Here is a 25014-nt window from a genome sequence, read left to right on the forward strand (position 1 = left end):
CCCCCCCACCATGTCCTGATGAGGAGGAGGATGTCACCAGCCCCCGCCAGGAGGGTAAATATGTGCACACGGCAATATAATTCTGTATCCATAACATGTATATTGAATATTTCAAGGTGTGTAGTGAGCATTTTGACAGATCAAGCGTTTCCCAGAATTAGGAAACACTTGGCTTTGAAAAATAAAAAGAAATTGCAATTTTTTCCAGGAAAAGTTGCTTTACAACAAAAATTTTCACTTTCACAAGGGGTAATAGGACAAAATTCACCCCACATTTTGTTTCCCTTTTTCCCTCGAAACACTCCATATGTGATCAAAAAAGGATGTATGGGCGCATAGCAGGGCTCTAGAGTCAAACAGCAAAATATGGATTTAACGGACCTGATTTGGCAGACATTTATTTTAGGTACCATGTCGCATTAAATAAATTCCTGTGGTCCCCAGAAATTAAAAACCCCAACAAGTGACCCCTTTTCAGAAACAGCACCTCCGTATGAACATTTTAAGTGTTGGAGAGGGTATTTGTCAGCAAACAGGTGTATCAAGTGGATAAGGTGAGTTATGTTTTTTTATTTTTTAACGCCTCAAGGCACATTTTACTAAGCATTCTGTATTAAGAATGCTATTATTTTCCCTTATAACAATGTTATAAGGGAAAATAATACAGTGAATATACTTTAATGAGGTCCGGGGTTGCTCATCCTTATCATCTCCTAGCAACCATGTATGAATAATCGCACCGCATCCGCACTTGCTTGCGGATGCTTGCGATTTTCACACAGCCTCATTTATTTTTATGGGGCCTGCATTGTGTGAAAAATTCTTAATATAGAACATGCTGCGATTATGACGCAACGCACAAGTGATGCATGAAAATCACCGCTCATCTGCACAGCCCAATTGAAGTGAACGGGTCTGGATTCAGTGCGTGTGCAATGCGTTCACCTGACGCATTGCACCTGCGTGAAAAACTCGCAGGGGCCTAACAGTACAAATAGAATAAAAAAAATATATAAGGCTGCTGCAACAGGAGCACCTGAAATCAATGAAGGAGCTCCGCGAGCAGCAGAGGAAGCAGCAGCTGATGTTTTCAAAGAAGGTGCAGCAGATAGAGGAGCATCACCGTCCGAGAATCCAGGAGCTGCTGGACCTTCATGAGAAACTTAAGGCGTTTCCATAGGGTAATATTTGTTGGCAAAATTTTAAATAAATATGTTGTTCAGTTATAACGTGTGCTTTTGTTTTTTAACAAAATGCTATGTTTTAGTGTAATATTAACAGATAAGGTTGCAGTAAGGCCCCTTTAGTCCAGGGCAAACTCATCAGGATCAGGAGAGACAGTAGCATCAGGTACATGTAACGGTGGAGTATAAGGCCTACACATAACTCATCGGGATCAGGACAGACAGCAGCATCAGGTACATGGTAACGGTGGAGTATAAGGCCTACACATAACTCATCTGGATCAGGACAGACAGCAGCAGCAGGTACATGGTAAGTGTGGAGTATAATGCCTACACATAACTCAGCATAATCAGGTCAGACAGCAGCAGCAGGTAAATGGTAATGCTGTAGTATAAGGTCGACACATAACTCAGCAGGATCAGGACAGACAGCAGCAGGTATAGGTAATGGTGTAGTATAAGGCCTACACATAACTCAGCATGATCAGGACAGACAGCAGCAGGTTCTTTCTTTGCAACAGGAATGTGTACCCAGGAATGGGCCCCCACCAGACCGGGTCAACACAACAAATAAACTTAGACACCTTTAACAGCAGCAGGTTCTTCGTCTAGAGCAGGAATGTGCTCCCAGGCATACAAAATGCAATATTTTCCTTAAAATAATTTTTAAAGGTATTTTAACTTTGTAAAGCACACAAAATATTTGTGCAAATTTTTCTCCACACGCCGCATGCACCAGTCTGCTCTCAGTTTTCATATCGGGCACATTAAGTCTGGAGCAGAACACTGCGGTAACACATCATGCCGCATCGTGTTCTGATTCCTCCAAGCCAGAGGGCAGCAGTACTGGCGGGGATTAGCAGCACCTATCTCATCCTCCTTTTGCCTGGGAGGAGGCATGGGTACCGCTGCTTGCCCCACCCATACATGATCAGCGCCGCACACACGCTGGGCTCCGGCCATCGGCAGCACCCAGCCGTTCTCTGCCCGTTTAAGCACAGAAGCCAGTGAGGGGCCAGCTTGTCTCAGTCCGTGTCCGGAAGTGTCCACGGCTCTGCCGCTGGGATAAGTTCCCCTCCCCTGGGTGATGACTCGGCTGCCTCCAGTGTGCAGCATGGATCATCTATCGCAGGTCATGCTGCTGAATAAGCCTTTAGCTGCAATTCTTGGCTACACACGGGGGGTAGTGTCACACAGCCCAGGCCAGACATCACCAGAAAGGGGCTGACAGGCACCGGAAAGCACCGACAATGTCATCAAGCAGAGCAGAGTTTGTAGTCTGTTCTGAAGCCATCATGTGTTCTCGAGTTACATAGAACTGCAGGTAAACTTATCCCACAAAACAAATGCCGCTCTACTTCATGTTTGAGGACTGTCGGAATATTTATGCTGTCTCCGTCTATATTATTTATGTGAATAAATTAAAATCTATAATGAAGGAGATTATAATTTATTATCATAAATATCAAGCTAAAACAAGCTCGTGATCTGCGTTGAATTGAAGACAAAACCCAGTTACAAACAAAATATATATGTAATTTATTAATACAAATTTTAGTACAAAATAATATATATAATAAAATTGGTGATAATAAAATTCAATCAATGATATGCAAATAGTGAGAAAGTCAAAAATAATTAGGAATATATATCTACACAATTATGCCTTCTTATAATGATACCCCTCAATTATATTTAAATCAATTTAGTACTTGATTTCTCTCAGCCGACAAATGTCCGATTAAACCCAAATATGGTTTATCTTTTATCTATACAGATATTTATACATATATAATCAACCGTACCGGTCTAGAACTGAATTCAGTTCCTTGGAGATAATACCGTGTTTTCACCAGTATATTTTTAATCTCCCTGTATTGGATTAATTTTCAGGATGATGCTGCAGGTACACCCCAATCTTATTCCAAAACAGATACTATACGCAAGGTATGGTTAATTGAATATATATAGATATGTATTATAATAATTAATTATCCTATAAAATATAGGTAAGGTTATACTATACCCAAAATGTCAGCTAGCAGAAATCAGTTTCAATGGTTCTAAGATGGCTGCCTCCAATGACAAAGGTGGTCAGGGCTGGATCTGGTCTTTTCCCTTAATGAACGTCCCTTGATGATGATAGTTAGAGAGAGAGCTCCAGAGATAGATAGATGGATGGCTGGATGGATCTATGGATCCCCTCTGTCATCCCAGACCATCTTTTTATCCTATCTTAGAAAGGGCTTGGCCAAGCTTTATCATTAACTAGTGACCTCACTTATAACCAATAGAACCTCCCTCTAGGGAAAATACACCCGAGATCTTTAGGCTACCCTAACACTAGATGGCACTAGTACTCCATACAAAATCAAGGCATATTATTGGTTCTCTTATTCATTTACTAATGATACACTTTAACTAAGGTTTCAGACACAACCTTGAGGAGATCTTGAATAGACAATGACTTTTGTATCTGGTCAAACACCTCGCATATCCCTTAATCTTTTGACCAGACCTAATTAAATCAAGATACACATGACCATACTCAAGTCATTGTTCTGGGGAAAAGACAAGGTTTGTTTATGGTCACCTGTGTACACATTTCTCCATACAAGAAAACCTCAAGCAAATAAATAATTTACTTGAGTTTCACACTGAGAGAAATTCTACAAAAAAATGACAGAGTAATTTCTAACCTTAAAACTGAATATATCTATAAGGACCACACTCTTATATATACAGTACAACACACGTATTTAAATTGATGATATAAAATCAATCTACTCATACATTGCTTAATATAAAAACCCCAAAGAAAGATTAAAGTCTTTCTATACACTGAAAATCATCAAGACTCAGCATATGTCTAATACATTGTCTTATCTAGGCAATTACTAAAAACAGACTTGGGTAAACACCTTGGTACAGATTGTTAAACTTAGGTTAGTAATTCTGAGTTAAAATCTTGAACTCACTCTGCCCTCTTAAAATAAGACAAAATGGTTGTTCTTTAGGCTCATGTTCAGACATCTTATATAGGCCTTATACTTATAGACTTTATTTATACCCAATAGTTCTGACAAATCCCCCCCCTTCTTCCCACGTTAGTCAAGGATCCCCTTAAGACCTAACTGGGAGAAGGTCGGAAGAATTTTCATGTCCATCAATATTTTATCCGTCGCATCATAAAGTCAATCCGGAAAAGTATATTGTCACAGAGATCCTGTGTCCAATGGTTTTAGCATGTAAGAAAATGCAAAACTTGGCACCAATCATGCCATTATTGCTGTGACTTTGTTCTCATGCATAATGTACCAATTTGGTTCCTTTCCCAAGCTAAAATGGTGATATCCGGTATCTTCATCCAATGAATGTCCTTGGATCCAATTTCACAAAGATTCTTGAAGTAAAATCTTCTTTGCCATCATTCCCAATCTTGGGACATCTGAAACACGGCTATAGATTCGGGTTGATGATTAGTTCCGTCTTCAATTGGACCTCTCGGATCAACATCATCCGCACGATATCTGTATCTTTGTTGTCAACATCATCGCCAGGAATCACGTCTGGTTCCGCCCGTCCTTTTTCTATAAAAGAAAATGAAAGTATGAATACATATTCTTTAATCTTTCGATATATACAGTTTCCCTAGCGTTGCTATGTAAAAATGCTTTGCAAGGAAACACTAGAATCGGAACATCTGTGAACTGAGAGAAACCAGATTAACGCAATCCTTATCTATTCTCTTATTCAGCATCATCTTCTATGATTCTCAGTTGTGATCTCGGATGACATACTCGTAATTGATTTACATGGACCCATTTCTCGATGAAACCATCTTTGGTATTAATTTTCACCTTATAAACTACAGGTGATATTTTATCAATTACATCATATGGACCTCTCCATGATGGGAGAAATTTTCTTTCTTTTACCCTATCCCGGGCAAAGTTATAGAGATACACTCTATCTCCTACCTCATATTCCTTTTTGGTAGTTTTCAAATCGTAATAAGTTTTGTTACTTAGGGCGGCTTTCTCAAGATTCTTCTGCGCGAAAGCAAACGCGTGTTGAAGATACTTACGAAGGTCCTCCACATACTGATGTGTCGTGGCTGCATTAATCAGGTTATGATCTGATGTGCGATACAACAGATGTTGAGGAAGTACCATCCTTCTCCCCGTCATCAGCTCAAAAGGTGACATCTGGGTAGCCGTGCTTGGAGTAGCTCTAATGGCCATGAGTACTAATAGTAACCTTATATCCCAGTCTTTACCCGACTCCTTAACATATTTCTTAAGGATGTTGACAATAGACTGGTTATAGCGCTCAACAGATCCGCTAGATGCTGGACGATAAGCAATGTGTAATTTTCTCTTCACACCCAACATCTTCCACATCTTCGCCATTACCTCACTTACAAAGTGTGATCCACGGTCTGAATCAATCCTTAACGGTAACCCAAATCTGGAAAATACATGGTTAATCAACAAAAATGCGCAGGTCTCGGCTGTGTTATTATGGGCCGGTAGACACTCTACCCATTTTGTAAACACACAAGTGACGGTCAACATGTATTTATTCCCTCGGGATGACCGGGTTACAGGACCAATAAAATCGATTTGGATGTCAGACCAGGGTAATAAAAAACCTTTCTTCTGAAGTGGAGCACGATGTTTAGGACCTTGAGGTTGAAATTGCGCACATACCAAACAACCTTGACAATAACTCTGGACATCCTTTAACATATGAGGCCAGTAGGCATAATCACGTAGTGACTCATATGTAATCTTCTCTCCACGATGACCAGCTGTAGGGGCATCATGGGCATGCTGTAACATTAAACCTCTAAATGTAGTAGGAACTACCCACTGCTGAATACCATTTTTAGAGGTTCTCATTAATAACCCATCCTGAATACTAAATTGGGATTTGGATTTCATAAGTAATCGGAGGTCTTCTTTTTGGGTATAATTATCCTCCGATATGGGATTATTATTAGGATCCTCAATATGCTTATAGAAGATTCCCAATATAAGATCTTCCTTCTGGCTTTTGATCAGATCCTCACTAGAAGATTCTTGGCTCCATTGAACTACACTATTTTCAGTTTGGGCCTTAGCCTGTTGTCTAGTGATAGCGTCAACGGGAATCATCTCTAGTAAATGATCTATATTCACATGATCCCCATTTATGGCTCCTTGTTTGGCTAGTTTATCAGCTAGGTCATTACCCTCTTTATCTTTATTTTGGGTTTTGGAATGACCTTTAGTCTTTTTCCAATAAATGGTTAGATCATTATGTCGGACCAGCTCATCTATGGTACAAAACAACTTGGTGTGTTTCACTGGTTTGTTATTGGACCGTAACATGTGACTCCTCTTCCATGTGGGCATGTATTCTACAAAACTGTTCCGCACATAATTTGAATCAGTAACTATGACGAATTCCTTTATATTGTGCTCTATAGCAATTTTAACAGTTTGGTAGACAGCTGCTAATTCGGCTACCTGGCTACTCTTAGCACCAATACTGTAACCTATTGAAATACTCGGGCATTCATCTATCCAAGTAATGCCAATTCCTGCCACTAGTTTTCTTTCGTCCTCTATAGTGGTGTGGTAAGCACAACCATCTATGTACGCACAGGGGAGTAGAGAGCAATAGTCTTCGTCATACACTTTGTAAGGGGAAGATTTTTGTTCCTCTAGAAAATCATCTATCAGCTCTTCTGAATGAGAAGGAGCTGCGCAATTATGCAGTTCAGCAAGTCCTTGGGCTACTGGACACTTTTTATTTTGCTTGTACCGAACCTCCAACGGCCATCCTTGTAAAGACAATGTCCAAGCAGTGATCCTGCTGTTAGACAAGTTACCATCCCTAATTTTATCACTCTGTAGATATTGTAGGGGTTGATGGGCCGTTTCAACAATGATTTTCTCACCCTGTACAAAACTTCTAAAGTTTTGAAGTGCCCAGACTGTGGCCAGTAAAGCTTTTTCACAGTCACTAAACTTTATATCGACTGGTGACAGGGATTTACTTGCATAAGCTATAACTTTATGCAATTTATCCTGTTTTTGGCATAGGACAGCACTAATACTAAGATTCGTAAAACCAGTTTCCAGATAAAAGGGTTTACCCCCCTCTGGATAAGCTAGACATGGGGCTTGGGTGAGTCTCCTTTTAAGCTCCGACATAGCTTGTTCCTGATCCTCCCCCCATGTCCAGGGTACACCTTTCTTTAACAATGTCAGCAACGGTTTACTGATCTCAGCATAGTTATCAATGAATTTACGGGAGTAATTCATCATTCCCAGGAATGATCTTAATTCACTGATATTAGTAGGCGTTTTAGATTTCATCACAGCCTCCACCTTTTTCTTCTGGGGATTCAGGCCTTCACAAGTAACCTCATGTCCAAGGAAATTTACCTTGGTTCGACACCACTGGGCTTTCTGTAAAGAAATTTTCACACCTGCCTCTTTCAACTGATTCAGTACATGTCTAATTTCTTGGATATGCTGGTCAAATGAAGTACTTTTCATCAAAATGTCATCTACATAAGGTAAGTTTCCTCTTTCTGTGGCATCAGGCATAGCCTTATGTAAAAACACCGCAAATTCATGACCTGAATTTATGTACCCAAACGGTAGTCTAGTCCAGGTAAACTGTTCTTTACCAAAAGTAAAGGCCAATTTGTATTGGTCTTCAGGACTCACTTTGATGGTCCAATATCCCTGAGCGCAATCTAAGGTGGTAAAGATCCTAGCGCCTTGCATTTGTACCAAGCATTGGTCTATATATGGCACGGGCCAGCCGGACATATATACACGTTTATTTAGCTGACGAAGATCAGCACATAAACGCCATTGACCATTCGGTTTAAGAATTCCAAGAATAGGATTATTATAAGAACTGTGCACTGGTCTTATAATACCTCTCTCTTTGAGATTACAAATTATTTCCGCTAGCGAGTCGTAACAAGCTAGTGGAAGACGATATTGCTTGATATAAACGGGAGGTGCCTCAGGATCAGTCTGAATCCTGGCAATGTGTATGTCAGTCAGACCACAATCAAAGGAATCTTTAGCAAAGATATCCTTGAATTCTAGGAGAACTTCCTTTAGTTGTTGTTGCTCTGGGTCATTGGAGCATCCATCAGCTAATGAGATTTGTTGCTGTACCATTTCCATAAACCCTGGGAAAACTTCTGGTTGACCTATTTCATAGGTTTCCTCCAACCTGTCAGTGAGGTCATGATTTGACTTACCTGCTTTTTGAGCAAACTCATGATATTCCTGGGCTTCCTGCTCATTGATTGTATGATCAAAGATAAGGGAGGATTCCTCTACCTTGCACGTACATTCTTCAAGATTAAAAGGATATACTGAACTAATGGTGAACAATCCTTCAGGAGAAGAATAAAATGTTTGTTCAACCAATTGTTCTTCTGTCAGATACGATTCAGGTATTAAGCCAATAATTACATTCTGAAACCCAAACGTATAATAATCTGAATCTAATGCCATACCAATGATAGTGTCTTTAGACAAATGGACTTCATTTGGCATACCATTATTCACAATTATTTGGGTTTTGAAGGTTTGTAAATTCACCATAGGGGTATAATTTACTGAAATACCTAATTGTTGCATTCTGTTTGATAGGCATATCAATGCATCACAATTCTTTAATTTTTGGCCTTTTGACATCTGAATGGGTAACAGGAAATTACTAGTACCTGGAGGGATTATTATATCTCGTGGCACTAATACATTAACTGCATAAGGCAGTATCTGGGATGACTTGAGTGCTTCAAGTTCATCCATAAAACCATCAGGATTCCGTTTTAATCTTGTCCACAACGTGGAATTCACTATATCCACATGGATAGCAAAACGATGTAAAATATCGTTGCCAATGTACATGGGATATCTGGGCTCATCAAGCACCAGGAATAAATGAGTAGCCGATTTTCCTGCAATAGAAATGGTTAATATACATTTTGCAATTATATTATGATTATCAGAATCATTATCCAAGTCATGTATCCAATTATCCTGTGGATTTGGATATCGAATCACTTTAGAATGGGCCACTTGATTTAGTAGGTCCCTACTAATATAACTATTTTCATGGCGCAAATCTAATTTAGCCCTCTTAGTTCTTCCTAAGTCATTCACCTGTACTGGGAAGAACATCTCATCACCCACCTTTTCCATTCCCACTAGGAATTGTTCGTGACCATTAAACTCAGTAGGGTCAGTATTTTCTGGGTGTAGGTGGATTGTAAGAACATCCCCTTCCAAACAGACATCTTTTACTCGTTCAGGAGACACACATATGGTGTTATCTTCCTGTTCACCTATAGTGGAATTTGAAGTGGTTTGCAGGAAAGAGACATCAGGGACTTGGCTATTTCGGAAATGTACCTCAATGGAATCCGGCCTTTCCTCTATCACATGGCAGTTACGCCTATTGTGATAGGATTGTGATTGTTCATAATTGATGGGCATCCTCACTTGAGACCATATCACCTTATTAACAAAATCAATCACTGGGCTTAATCTTTTCAGGAAATCAATGCCAATAATTAATCTATCAATGGGCATATCCACAATCAATGTAGGATGGCTAATTACTTTGTTTCCTACTTTAAAATCCAGCCAAGCTTTACCTAAAACCTTGAGGGCATTGCCTGAGACACTTACCAGGTTAGCATTAAAACTTTTTAACTTATACCTGTTAGAAGATACATCCTGCAATTTTTGGAAGTACTTTAAAGATAATAAAGTTGCTTGGCTACCTGTATCTATCAAGGCTATAATTGGTGAGAAATTATCAAATAATTCAACTTTCATATAATATCTATTTTCTATTTCCTGTATGGAACAAAGATATTTGGAATGATTATTGAAATTATTTTCCTGCTTGGCATTTATACTTGTCCTTGACTCCACCTCCTTCCTTTTATTAGCAGGATCATATACCTTCATCTGTGCAGCTGAAGACTTTGTGTGCTGTAAGATAGAACAAACAGGTTTCCCCTCCCCCTTGCCATGTGGCTTTGTAAGGGTTAAATTCCTTTTATGGGGAAAGACAATTACATTAGATTGCTCCATTTCACATACATTTAAGTCATCAACCTCTGCAACATTTGACATACTTACCCGCTTCTCCCCATTTATATTTGGGGAGGACTCTCTACAGGAGGGGTTACCCCTAAAAAAGGATTTTTAGGGTTAGCAGTGATGGTTTTAGATAATTCCTCCATCCGCTGCATTAACATACCAAACTGATTTTGGATTTGATCCATTCGATCATATAGGTTACTTTTCTTTCTCCCATAATCTTTGGGAGATTGATTTTGGGACCGATATGATTGTGACCTCCCAGAACCGTCTGACTCAGAACCACTTTGAGCCCTTTCTGGCCTACGCTGATATCCCCTATAATAATTATTTTGATATCGTTGAAAAGGAGGGAATCGTCTATTTCTAAACTCCTTCTGGTGGTTTGGGTTCTTTTCAGCAACATTTGGACCCTTATTCCCATCTGGCCTATGCTGAATTTTATTTGGCTGGGAAGGTCTAGGAGTTTTCAACACTTCAGCATAACTCCTTTTAGGGCTCTCAAATTTTCCCTGATCTCTTTTTATGTGAGTTTCTGCTATTTCCTCACTTGCTCTTTTGAATTTTCTATCAGGAGACTCATCACAATTTTGTATTACAGAGTTGTACTCTCGGTGAGTAACCAATCCAAAGTTTTTCTAGGATGGTAATCCCTGGCCAAAATAAATTTTATTTTATTGGGCAAAGCGTCATAAAATAACTGGATGAATTCAATACCTTCAAAATTGGGATCTTTTTCGGACAAACTATAGGCATTTTTGAGGACTGACAAAAATTCCCTGGGACTTTGATTAGGTCTACATTTCAGGGTAAATAAGGCCCTCCTTGCAGCAGTAGCGGACTTATAGGGACCAAATTCAGTTTTTATTTCTGCGACCACATCTGACCAAGAATTCCTACCCATATCTCTAAGGGAATTAAAGAAATACCGGTGTTTTGGTTCGAATACCCAGGTAATAAATTCAAGTTTCTGTATGTCCTGTTCTAAATGTAAAGTTTTCATGGCCTCCTCATATATTTCCAAATGATTTATTATGGAGGGTGATCCCTTTTTAGCAAATTGACCTACAGTTTCCTTGAGAAACTTGATCACTTTAGTAGTGTCTATCATGGGTTGAGAAGATCTGTGTACTGAACTTTTAGAGGACCTAGGAGGTGAAATTGGTTTTAATTTAGGAAGAGAATGTTCTCCCAAAGAAATTAGCTCTTCTCCATTAAAGGGGTTGTCATATTTACTTTCTGCATCTGATTCCCCCCTGGAATATTTTACCTTCAGTCTATTAGAATCCTTAGGCTGTCTGAATTGTAAATGATCAAGATCCCTGTTACCTAACTCTGTTTGTAAATGTCTATTGTCTTGATACAACTTTTTACATTCCTCATCTAGATCCACCATAGACAATTGACATTTAGACAGTTCATTAGTAGCTTGACTTAATTTCCATTCCAGAGTTCTTATTACTTCTCGCTGTTGATTGTCTCTGTCATTATATTCTGATAATTTAGCAGACCATTGTGCTAATTCACCAGAAACCGTGGCCGCCGTAATTTCCATTTCAGATAGGTCTTTTTGAAATTTATCAATTTCATATGCCTGTTCAACATTTTTACATTTTGCTTTTTCTAATTGTTTTGCTATTTCAATAACTAAATATACAAATTCAGGCCAAGATTGAAGGATTAATGAATCCTTATCTTTCTTATGTTTAGCCTGGGAAATGTGACAGAGAAAATCAGCAAACCGGGATTTATCAGACCCGACATCATCTGCATATTCTATAGCTCTTCTTTCCAATTCAACCCTCCAATCCTTTAACTCTCTCTTAATATCCAACCTGTCATGCATAAGACACATCACAATATATTCAATTAATTCTTGAGTCTTTTCATCATGCATATCAGTCTTTACTACTACAGCAGCAGCCTCACTGTTGTTCTCAGACATATTTTTACTTGTTGCACTACAAGTACCACAACAACTTTATCAAATATATATTTTGCACCCCAAAATTTTGTTTCTATTACAAGCAGATCTCGGTGGGACCTCCAGATTATGTCGGAATATTTATGCTGTCTCCGATTGACAGTCTATATTATTTATGTGAATAAATTAAAATCTATAATGAAGGAGATTATAATTTATTATCATAAATATCAAGCTAAAACAAGCTCGTGATCTGCATTGAATTGAAGACAAAACCCAGTTACAAACAAAATATATATGTAATTTATTAATACAAATTTTAGTACAAAATAATATATATAATAAAATTGGTGATAATAAAATTCAATCAATGATATGCAAATAGTGAGAAAGTCAAAAATAATTAGGAATATATATCTACACAATTATGCCTTCTTATAATGATACCCCTCAATTATATTTAAATCAATTTAGTACTTGATTTCTCTCAGCCGACAAATGTCCGATTAAACCCAAATATGGTTTATCTTTTATCTATACAGATATTTATACATACAGTGGGGGAAATAATTATTTGACCCCTCACTGATTTTGTAAGTTTGTCCAATGACAAAGAAATGAAAAGTCTCAGAACAGTATCATTTCAATGGTAGGTTTATTGTAACAGTGGCAGATAGCACATCAAAAGGAAAATCGAAAAAATAACTTTAAATAAAAGATAGCAACTGATTTGCATTTCATTGAGTGAAATAAGTATTTGAACCCTCTAACAAAAAAAGACTTAATACTTGGTGGAAAAACCCTTGTTTGCAAGCACAGAGGTCAAACGTTTCTTGTAATTGATGACCAAGTTTGCGCACATTTTAGGAGGAATGTTGGTCCACTCCTCTTTGCAGATCATCTCTAAATCCCTAAGGTTTCGAGGCTGTCTCTGTGCAACTCTGAGCTTGAGCTCCCTCCATAGGTTTTCGATTGGATTAAGGTCCGGAGACTGACTAGGCCACTCCATGACCTTAATGTGCTTCTTCTTGAGCCACTCCTTTGTTGCCTTTGCTGTATGTTTTGGGTCATTGTCGTGCTGGAACACCCATCCACGACCCATTTTCAGTTTCCTGGCAGAGGGAAGGAGGTTGTCGCTCAGGATTTCACGATACATGGCTCCGTCCATTTTCCCGTTTATGCGAATAAGTTGTCCTGTGCCCTTAGCAGAAAAACACCCCCAAAGCAAAATGTTTCCACCCCCATGCTTGACGGTGGGGACGGTGTTTTGGGGGTCATAGGCAGCATTTTTCTTCCTCCAAACACAGCGAGTTGAGTTAATGCCAAAGAGCTCTATTTTGGTCTCATCAGACCACAGCACCTTCTCCCAGTCACTCTCTGAATCATTCAGGTGTTCATTGGCAAACTTCAGACGGGCCTGCACATGTGCCTTCCTGAGCAGGGGGACCTTGCGAGCCCTGCAGGATTTTAATCCATTGCGGTGTAATGTGTTTCCAATGGTTTTCTTGGTGACTGTGGTCCCTGCTAATTTGAGGTCATTAACTAACTCCTCCCGTGTAGTTCTAGGATGCTTTTTCACCTTTCTCAGAACCATTGACACCCCACGAGGTGAGATCTTGCGTGGAGCCCCAGAGCGAGGTCGATTGATGGTCATTTTGTGCTCCTTCCATTTTCGAACAATCGCACCAACAGTTGTCACCTTCTCTCCCAGCTTCTTGCTAATGGTTTTGTAGCCCATTCCAGCCTTGTGCAGGTCTACAATTTTGTCTCTGACATCCTTGGACAGCTCTTTGGTCTTTCCCATGTTGGAGAGTTTGGAGTCTGCTTGATTGATTGATTCTGTGGACAGGTGTCTTTTATACAGGTGACTAGTTAAGACAGGTGTCCTTAATGAGGGTGACTAATTGAGTAGAAGTGTCTAACCACTCTGTGGGAGCCAGAACTCTTAATGGTTGGTAGGGGTTCAAATACTTATTTCACTCAATGAAATGCAAATCAGTTGCTATCTTTTATTTAAAGTTATTTTTTCGATTTTCCTTTTGATGTGCTATCTGCCACTGTTACAATAAACCTACCATTGAAATGATACTGTTCTGAGACTTTTCATTTCTTTGTCATTGGACAAACTTACAAAATCAGTGAGGGGTCAAATAATTATTTCCCCCACTGTATATAATCAACCGTACCGGTCTAGAACTGAATTCAGTTCCTTGGAGATAATACCGTGTTTTCACCAGTATATTTTTAATCTCCCTGTATTGGATTAATTTTCAGGATGATGCTGCAGGTACACCCCAATCTTATTCCAAAACAGATACATTCTTCTCCGCCTCCAGACATCTGCATTGTATAGGCCTAATTGTATAATGCCAAATTTTTGGGGCCTGTACTCCACTGGCCTACAATAAAATTGTTATCCAGTGACCACCTAATGTACCTCCAGCCACATAATCACTTGTTCTTTTCTGTCCAGAGAATGCCTAATGTTTGGGGCCTGTAGTCCACTGGCCTACAGTAAAATTGTTATCCACTGACCGTCTAATATACCTCCAGCCACATAATCACTTGTTCTTTTCTGTCAGCTGAATGCATAATTTTTGGGGCCTGTACTCCACTGGCCTACAGTAAAATTGCTATCCACTGACCGTCTAATATACCTCCAGCCACATAATCACTTGTTCTTTTCTTTCAGGTAAATGCCTAATGTTTGGGGCCTATACTCCAGTGGCCTGCAGTAAAATTGTTATCCACTGACCGCCTAATAAACCTCCAGCCACATAAACACTTGTTCTTTTCTGTCAGGTAAATGCCTAATGTTTGGGGCCTATACTCCAGTGGCCTATAGTAAAATTGTTATCCACTGACCATCTAATATACCTCCAGCCACATAATCACTTGTTCTTTTTTGTCAGTTGAATGCATATTTTTTGGGGCCTGTACTGGCCTACAGTAATAATATTATCCACTGACCATCTAATATACCTCCAGCCACATAATCACTTGTTCTTTTCTGTCAGATGAATGCCTAATTTTTGGAGCCCGTACTCCCGTGGCCTAAATTCAAATTTTTCTACTCTCCAGCAGGTCACATTTTTTAGAGTTTCCCTTTAAGAAGCATAAAATGGCCCCTGATTAAAATACATACTTTTTGTGGGAATTTTTGCCATTGATCCCCCTCTGGTATGTCACTGTCCATGTTGTGGGACTATTTGTGCACTTTTAGTAAGCATTTGGTGGCTGCAAATATGATCTGAAGGTTTTTCAGGTTCGCCTGCCATTAAAGTGAATGGGGCCCGCCGCGAACGCGCGGTTTGCGAACATTTCATAGCGTTCGGGAAATGTCCTGGCTGATGTTCGTTCATCACTATTCTTCATTACTGGTTTATAGTATGTTTGAGATAGAAGTTTATTATCTACGATTTTGATTGTTAAGTCAAGGAATTCTACTTGTATTTTGCTAAATCTAAAATTTCTATCGTTGTCGTTAATTTCTTCTAAAAAAGAATGTAATTCATGTTCGGAATTTCGTCAAATAAATATCACGTCGTCTATATAACGACGTCAGAGCTGAAGGCCTTTTATGATAAACTGCCTGTAACACTGTGCATGAGGCAGAGCTTAGCAGGCAGAGCAGCACAATAACATTCATCATAATAGTTCTCTATTATGGTGTATGGGACAAGAGATGAGAAAGTCCCAGGTTCTAGCACCCTAAGGGGCTAAAAGTTATGTTAAAAAACATAAAAATAAAAAAAATTCTAATCACCCCCTTTATCTATTTTACATATAACCAAAAATATAAACAATAAAAAATACAGGTATCACCACATCCAAAAATGTAAGAACTATTAAAATATAAAAATATTTTTTCCAGAAAAAAAATATGAAAAACACACAATTCGCCATTTTTTTGTCACCTTGTCCACCCAAAAAAATTGAATAACATTGATCAAAAAGTACCTACATTCATACCACAAAAATGGTACCAATAAAAACTACAGTTTGTTCCGCAAAAAATAAGCCCTCATACTGCTCTGTGGATGGAAATTTAAAAAAGTTCTGACTGTCAAAAAAATGGCGGTGCAAAGAAAGTTTAGATTTTTTTTTTTAAAGTAGTAAAACAAAATAAAAAGTATACAAATCTGATATTACCATAATCATATTGACCTGAAGAATTAGAACATACTGTCATTTTTAGCGCACAGTGAACATCGTGATATCAAAACCCCAAAAACCTCGTCAAGATGGTGAATTTTTTCCCCTGTTTTCCAATAAAATACATGGTAAATTAAATAGTGCCAAACTACAACTTATCCGGCAAAAAATAAGCCCTCATATGGCTATGTGAGCGGAAAATTCTAAAAGTTATGGCTCTTGGAATGTGGGGATGAAAAAACAAAAATGCAAAAATGAAAATGGGCTTTGTCTTCAAAGGGTTGATGGTCCTGTCTTAGTTATAACCTGAAGCTCCAGGGCCTTATTGCTAAATCTCTAACATTAACTCATCTCCCCATTAACCATTTTTAAAACTGGTTTCTTCTTATGTGGCAGAGGTCCCCTTAGAGATCAGAAGCCAATGTAAATCCTACCTCAAACCTGCAGGTTACTAAATCTCAACCCGTGACTAGTGTTGAGCGCGAATATTCGAAAAGCAAATTTTTATCTCGAATATCTTAACTTCGAGAATTCGCAAATATTTAGAATATAGTGCTATATATTCGTTTTTTAGAATATTTGTAATTTTTTTCCATCTGAAGTCATGATTCCTCCCTGCTTAAATTGCTTTTGGGCCAATGACTTATTGGCCCACAAGCAAGAAGCATGGAGGAATCATTCATGTTCACTTTCCGATGGAAAAAAAAATGCAGACTATTCAAAAAAACGAATATAGCACTATATGTGATTGGAGCATGTGATCTGACGTCACCACAGGTCCTTTAGCCCACAGCTCATCATTAAAGAAGTAAAGAAGAGACCGGCAACTACGCGATCAAGAGGAGAAGGTGAGTTAATTATTATTATTTTTTTAACCCTCAATTGATCACCTACTAAGCATTCTGTTTTCAGAATGCTATTATTTTCCCTTATAACCATGTTATAAGGGAAAATAATACAGTGAATAGACTGTCACCTAGCAACCATGCGTGAAAATCGCACCGCATCCGCACTTGCTTGCGGATGCTTGCGATTTTCACGCAACCCCATTCACTTCTATGGGGCCTGCGTTGCGTGAAAAACGCAGAATATAGAGCATGCTGCGATTTTCATGCAACGCACAAGTGATGCGTGAAAATCACCGCTCATCTGAACAGCCCCATTGAAATGAAAGGGTCGGGATTCAGTGCGGGTGCAATACGTTCACCTACCGCATTGCACCCGCACGGAAATCTCTCCCGTGTGAACGCACCCTCATAGTTCCACCCTCCACTGCCATTCTGATATTCTTCTGCTCCATAATGCTCTGCAGTCATGGTCCTGGCTTGAAACACGGGAAAAGGCTGGAAATGCTGGTTCAACTAATCATTGGCTATTAGCATCATTGTGATGTGTACTGTTAAAAAAAAAACATTAAAAAAAAAATAATAAAAAATAATAATAATATTCGTCATTACGAATATATAGCACTACATTCATTGAATATAGTGACATATATTCGTCATTACGGATATTCTTTTTTTTTTTTACACATTACAAATCACAATGATGTGTGCTTTGTAAGAATTAACCACTTCCCATCTGGGCCATTTGCCCCCTTCCTGACCAGGCCAAATTTTGCAAAACTGACATATCTCACTTTATGTGGTAATAACTTTGGAACGCCTTTATTTATCCAAGTCATTCAGAGATTGTTTTCTCGTGACACATTGTACTAGTCATAAATTTGAGTCAAAATATTTCACCTTTATTTATGAAAAAATCCCAAATTTACCCAAAAATTTGAAAAATTCGCAATTTTCTAAATTTCAATTTCTCTGCTTCTAAAACAGAAAGTGATACCTCATAAAATATTTATTATTTAACATTCCCCATATGTCTACTTTATGTTGGCATCATTTTGGAAATGTCATCTTATTTTTTTAGGACGTTAGAAGGCTTAGAAGTTTAGAAGCAATTCTTAAAATTTTTAAGAAAATTGCCAAAACCCACTTTTTAAGGACCAGTTCAGGTATGAAGTCACTTTGTGGGGCCTACATAGTGGATACCCCCATAAATGACCCCATTGTAGAAACTACACCCCTCAAGGTATTCAAAACCGATTTTACAAACTTTGTTAACCCTTTAGGCGTTCCACAAGAATTAAAGGAAAATGGAGATCAAATTTTTAAATTTCACTTTTTTGGCAGATTTTCCATTTTAATCAATTTTTTTCATTTAACACATCGATGGTTAACAGCCAAACAAAACTCAATATTTATTACCCAGATTCTGCGGTTTACAGAAACACCCCACATGTGGTCATAAACTGCTGTATGGGCACACGGCAGGGCGCAGAAGAAAAGGAACTCCACATGGTTTTTAGATGCCATGTCCCATTTGAAGCCCCCTGATGCACCCTTACAGTAGAAACTCCCAAGAAGTGACCCCATTTTGGAAACTAGGGGATAAGGTGCCAGTTTTATTAGTACTATTTTTGGGTACATATGATTTTTTGATCATTCATTATAACACTTTATGGGGCAAGGTGACCAAAAAATTGGTTGTTTTAGCACAGTTTCTATTTATTTATTTTTACAGCGTTCACCTGAGGGGTTCAGTCAAGTGACATTTTTATAGAGCAGATTGTTACGGACGTGGCGATACCTAATATGTATACTTTTTCTCATTTATTAAAGTTTTACACAATAATAGCATTTTTGAAACAAAAAAATTATGTTTTAATGTGTCCATGTTCTGAGAGCTATAGTTTTTTTTATTTTTTGAGAGATTTTCTTATGTAGGGGCTCATTTTTTGCGGGATGAGGTGACGGTTTTATTGGTACTATTTTGTGGGACATACGCCTTTTTGATCACTTGGTGTTGCACCTTTTGTGATGCAAGGTGACAAAAATTGCTTGTTTTGACAGTTTTTTTTTTTTTTTTTGTTACGGTGTTCACCCGAGGGGTTAGGTCATGTGATATTTTTATAGAACTGGTTTTTACGGACGCGGCAATACCAAATATGTCTATTTTATTTTATTTTTTCTATTTTTAATTTTTTTTTTTATTCCTTACTTGGGAACTTTTTTTTTTTACATGTGAAACTTTTTATTTTATTTTATTTTTTCAACCCTTTATTTTTTTTTACACTTTTCGTCCCCTATAAGGTTATACAAGACCTCTGGGGGACATTTGCTTCACTTTTTCTTTTTTTTTTCACTGTTGATTTCTCCTGTAACTGGGGCTGACATTGTAGCCCCAGTTACAGGACAAATGCACCCCTAGAGAGGCTGTACAGCAGCAATCCAGCACTGTACAGCCTCAGAGCAGGGCTGATCGAGGTCTCTGAGAGACCTCACACAGCCCCTGCACACTCCGGTCACGGCGGTCACATGACCGCCGGGCCGGAACAGGAAGCGCACAGCGCTTCCTTCTCTGCAGACACAGCGCTCGGTGAGCGCTGTGTCTGCAGCGATCGTGAAGGCAGGTACACCTGGGAACTGTCCCTGCCTTGTCTTAGGGTTGCCCTGCTGTCACTGACAGCGGGCAACCCGATCAGCAGCTGCACGATTAGCGTGCAGCTGCTATTTCTGACAGGACGTTTTAAAACGTGCTGTCAGAAATAGACGTCCACCCATAGGACGTTTATAGTCTATGGGCGGACGTGAAGCGGTTAAAAGAAAAAAAAAATCTATTTCAAGTCAACCAAAATGAAGCACAGCTGCATTCGTTATGTGGGAACATTTTACCGGCAGTTCTATGCAACTACAGAACACATGGTGCCTTCAGATCAGACTCTAAACTACGCTCTGCTGAATGACAGTGAAGGTGCTCCACTTTCAGCCCCTTGCTGGTGAAGTCTGCCCCAGGCTGTGTGACACTACCCTCGGGTGTAGACAAGCCTCGCATCTAAAGGCTTATTCTGCACCATGACCTGCAATCGATGACCCGGGCTGTGCACTGGAGGCAACCGCTGTGGACCCCACCAGCAGCCAGGAACTGCCGAGTCTTCACCGATAGGAAGGTAAACTAATCCCGGCGGCTGAGCAGGGGACACTTCCACACCCTGCCCGAGGCAAGCTGGCTCATCACTGCCTTCTGTGCTCAGACGGGCACAGGACAGATGGGTCCTGCCGTTGGCCGGAGCACAGCGTGTGTGCGGTGCTGATCGTGTTTGGGTGGGGAGAGCGGCGGTACCCATTTCTCCTCACAGACAAAAAGGGGATGAGAGAGCCGCTGCAAAACACCGCCACTCCTACTTCCCTCTGGCTTGGAGGAATCAGCACACGGTGAGGCTGTATGCCCTACCGTAGAGTTCTGCCACAGACTCGATGTGCCCGATATGGAAACTGATAGCTGACTGATGCAGGCGGCGTGTCTAATTAATTTAGTACTCATTTTTAGTGTGGCTTCAATAAGTAAAAATAAAGAAATAAAGTTAAAAAAAATTGACAATGTAAAATAGTGCTTTTTTTGGGCATGTTAACGCATTCCTGCTGCACAATTACAACTTGCTAATGTCAGAGTTGTCTTAGTTTTTTTTTTTTTGCCCTGGTCTGGTGGGGGCTTTATACTTCACCGTTACAAATAACTGCTGCTGTATTTCCTTACATTGCTGAGTTATGTGTGGGCCTTATACTACAGTATTACCATGTACCTACTGCTGTCTGTCCTGATCCAGATGAGTTTAACCCTGGACAAAAGGGGCCTTACAACTACCGTAAGTTATCAGTTAAAATTACACCATAACATAACAGTATAAAAAAATGAAAGCACGCGTTATAACACTTCAAAAACAATTTATTAACATTAAGAAAAAAAGCCTCTAGGGCAACTTTTTAAGTTGGCAAGTAGCTCCCCCGTTTCCTTCATCCCTTGACAGTGCGGTTTATTCAGGTGGTTAAAGGGCTTCTGTCACCCCACTAAAAATTTTTATTTTTTTTTGTGTACTTATAATTAGAGTTGAGCGAACACCTGGATGTTCGGGTTCGAGAAGTTCGGCCGAACTTCCCGGAAATGTTCGGGTTCGGGATCCGAACCCGACCCGAACTTCGTCCCGAACCCCATTGAAGTCAATAGGGACCTGAACTTTTCGGCACTAAAAAGGCTGTAAAACAGCCCAGGAAAGAGCTAGAGGGCTGCAAAAGGCAGCAACATGTAGGTAAATCCCCTGCAAACAAATGTGGATAGGGAAATGAATTAAAATAAAAATAAAAAAAATTAAAATTAACCAATATCAATTGGACAGAGGTCCCATAGCAGAGAATAGGGCTTCATGTCAGCAGAGAATCAGTCTCTTCATGCCATAGCAGAGAATCTGGCTTCATGTCAGCAGAGAATCAGTCTCTTCATGCCATAGCAGAGAATCTGGCTTCATGTCAGCAGAGAATCAGTCTCTTCATGCCATAGCAGAGAATTTGGCTTCATGTCAGCACAGAATCAGTCTTCATGTCACCCACCACTGGAACAGGCCACTGTCACATATTTAGGCCCCGGCACCCGGACAGAGGAGAGAGGTCCCGTAACAGAGAATCTGGCTTCATGTCAGCACAGAATCAGTCTTCATGTTATAGCAGAGAATCAGGCTTCATGTCACCCACCACTGGAACAGGCCACTGTCACATATTTAGGCCCCGGCACCCAGACAGAGGAGAGGTTCATTCAACTTTGGGTTGCCCCGCAATATAATGGTAAAATGAAAATAAAAATAGGATTGAATGAGGAAGTGCCCTGGAGTACAATAATATATGGTTAAGGGGAGCTAGTTAATGTCTAATCTGCACAAGGGATGGACAGGTCCTGTGGGATCCATGCCTGGTTCATTTTTATGAACGTCAGCTTGTCCACATTGGCTGTAGACAGGCGGCTGCGTTTGTCTGTAATGACGCCCCTTGCCGTGCTGAATACACGTTCAGACAAAACGCTGGCCGCCGGGCAGGCCAGCACCTCCAAGGCATAAAAGGCTAGCTCTGGCCACGTGGACAATTTGGAGACCCAGAATTTGAATGGGGCCGAACCATCAGTCAGTACGTAGAGGGGTGTGCACAGGTACTGTTCCACCATGTTAGTGAAATGTTGCCTCCTGCTAACACGTTCCGTATCAGGTGGTGGTGCAGTTAGCTGTGGCGTGGTGACAAAACTTTTCCACATCTCTGCCATGCTAACCCTGCCCTCAGAGGAGCTGGTCGTTACACAGCTGCATTGGCAACCTCTTTCTCCTCCTCTGCCTTCGCCTTGGGCTTCCACTGGTTCCCCTGTGACATTTGGGAATGCTCTCAGTAGCTCGTCTACCAACATGCGCTTGTACTCGCGCATCTTCCTATCACGCTCCAGTGTAGGAAGTAAGGTGGGCACATTGTCTTTGTACCGGGGATCCAGCAAGGTGGCAACCCAGTAGTCCGCACACGTTAAAATGTGGGCAACTCTGCTGTCGTTGCGCAGGCACTGCAGCATGTAGTCGCTCATGTGTGCCAGGCTGCCCTGAGGTAAGGACAAGCTGTCCTCTGTGGGAGGCGTATCGTCATCGTCCTGTGTTTCCCCCCAGCCACGCACCAGTGATGGGCCCGAGCTGCTTTGGGTGCCACCCCGCTGTGAACATGCTTCATCCTCATCCTCCTCCACCTCCTCCTCATCCTCGTCCTCCTCGTCCTCCAGTAGTGGGCCCTGTCTGGCCACATTTGTACCTGGCCTCTGCTGTTGCAAAAAACCTCCCTCTGAGTCACTTCGAAGAGACTGGCCTGAAAGTGCTAAAAATGACCCCTCTTCCTCCTGGGCCACCTCCTCTTCCATCATCTCCCTAAGTGTTTTCTCAAGGAGACATAGAAGTGGTATTGTAACGCTGATAACGGCGTCATCGCCACTGGCCATGTTGGTGGAGTACTCGAAACAGCGCAACAGGGCACACAGGTCTCGCATGGAGGCCCAGTCATTGGTGGTGAAGTGGTGCTGTTCCGCAGTGCGACTGACCCGTGCGTGCTGCAGCTGAAACTCCACTATGGCCTGCTGCTGCTCACACAGTCTGTCCAGCATGTGCAAGGTGGAGTTCCACCTGGTGGGCACGTCGCATATGAGGCGGTGAGCGGGAAGGCCGAAGTTACGCTGTAGCGCAGACAGGCGAGCAGCGGCAGGGTGTGAACGCCGGAAGCGCGAACAGACGGCCCGCACTTTATGCAGCAGCTCTGACATGTCGGGGTAGTTGCGAATGAACTTCTGCACCACCAAATTCAGCACATGCGCCAGGCAAGGGATGTGCGTCAAACCGGCTAGTCCCAGAGCTGCAACGAGATTTCGCCCATTATCGCACACCACCAGGCCGGGCTTGAGGCTCACCGGCAGCAACCACTCGTCGGTCTGTTGTTCTATACCCCGCCACAACTCCTGTGCGGTGTGGGGCCTGTCCCCCAAACATATGAGTTTCAGAACGGCCTGCTGACGTTTACCCCGGGCTGTGCTGAAGTTGGTGGTGAAGGTGTGTGGCTGACTGGATCAGCAGATGAAAGAAGAGGAGGAGGAAGCTGAGTAGTAGGAGGAGGAGACAGGAGGCAAAGAATGTTGCCCTGCGATCCTTGGCGGCGGAAGGACGTGCGCCAAACAGCACTCCGCCTGCGGCCCAGCCGCCACTACATTTACCCAGTGTGCAGTTAGGGAGATATAGCGTCCCTGGCCGTGCTTACTGGTCCACGTATCTGTGGTTAGGTGGACCTTGCCACAGATGGCGTTGCGCAGTGCACACTTGATTTTATCGGACACTTGGTTGTACAGGGAAGGCACGGCTCTCTTGGAGAAGTAGTGGCGGCTGGGAACAACATACTGTGGGACAGCAAGCGACATGAGCTGTTTGAAGCTGTCTGTGTCCACCAGCCTAAATGACAGCATTTCATAGGCCAGTAGTTTAGAAATGCTGGCATTCAGGGCCAGGGATCGAGGGTGGCTAGGTGGGAATTTACGCTTTCTCTCAAATGTTTGTGAGATGGAGAGCTGAATGCTGCTGTGTGACATGGTTGAGATGCTTGGTGACGCAGGTGGTGGTGTTGGTGGTACATCCCATGTTCGCTGGGCGGCAGGTGGCAACGTTCCTCCAGAGGCGGAGGAAGAGGCCGAGGCTGCAGCAACAGAAGAGGCCGAGGCGGCAGCAGCAGAAGAGGTAGCAGGGGGAGCCTGAGTGACTTCCTTGTTGTTAAGGTGTTTACTCCACTGCAGTTCATGCTTTGCATGCAGGTGCCTGGTCATGCAGGTTGTGCTAAGGTTCAGAACGTTAATGCCTCGCTTCAGGCTCTGATGGCACAGCGTGCAAACCACTCGGGTCTTGTCGTCAGCACATTGTTTGAAGAAGTGCCATGCCAGGGAACTCCTTGAAGTTGCCTTTGGGGTGCTCGGTCCCAGATGGCGGCGGTCAGTAGCAGGCGGAGTCTCTTGGCGGCGGGTGTTCTGATTTTGCCCACTGCTCCCTCTTTTGCTACGCTGTTGGCTCGGTCTCACCACTGCCTCTTCCTCCGAACTGTGAAAGTCAGTGGCACGACCTTCATTCCATGTGGGGTCTAGGACCTCATCGTACCCTGCATCGTCTTCCACCCAGTCTTGATCCCTGACCTCCTGTTCAGTCTGCACACTGCAGAAAGACGCAGCAGTTGGC

The 25014-nt window shown here is 41.3% G+C and overlaps 1 long non-coding RNA gene across 1 annotated transcript; it reads right to left on the minus strand.

The window, feature by feature from the left end:
* Nucleotides 1-4652: 4652 nt before the first annotated feature.
* Nucleotides 4653-25014, minus strand: LOC120991391. The gene is made up of 4 exons (XR_005776657.1): nt 25003-25014; nt 24056-24067; nt 23066-23072; nt 4653-4774 (listed from the first exon to the last, which is right to left on the minus strand). It is a non-coding gene; the product is annotated as an uncharacterized LOC120991391 (long non-coding RNA).

This window comes from Bufo bufo, chromosome 2, assembly GCF_905171765.1.
Source record: "Bufo bufo chromosome 2, aBufBuf1.1, whole genome shotgun sequence".
Classification (NCBI taxonomy): domain Eukaryota; kingdom Metazoa; phylum Chordata; class Amphibia; order Anura; family Bufonidae; genus Bufo; species Bufo bufo.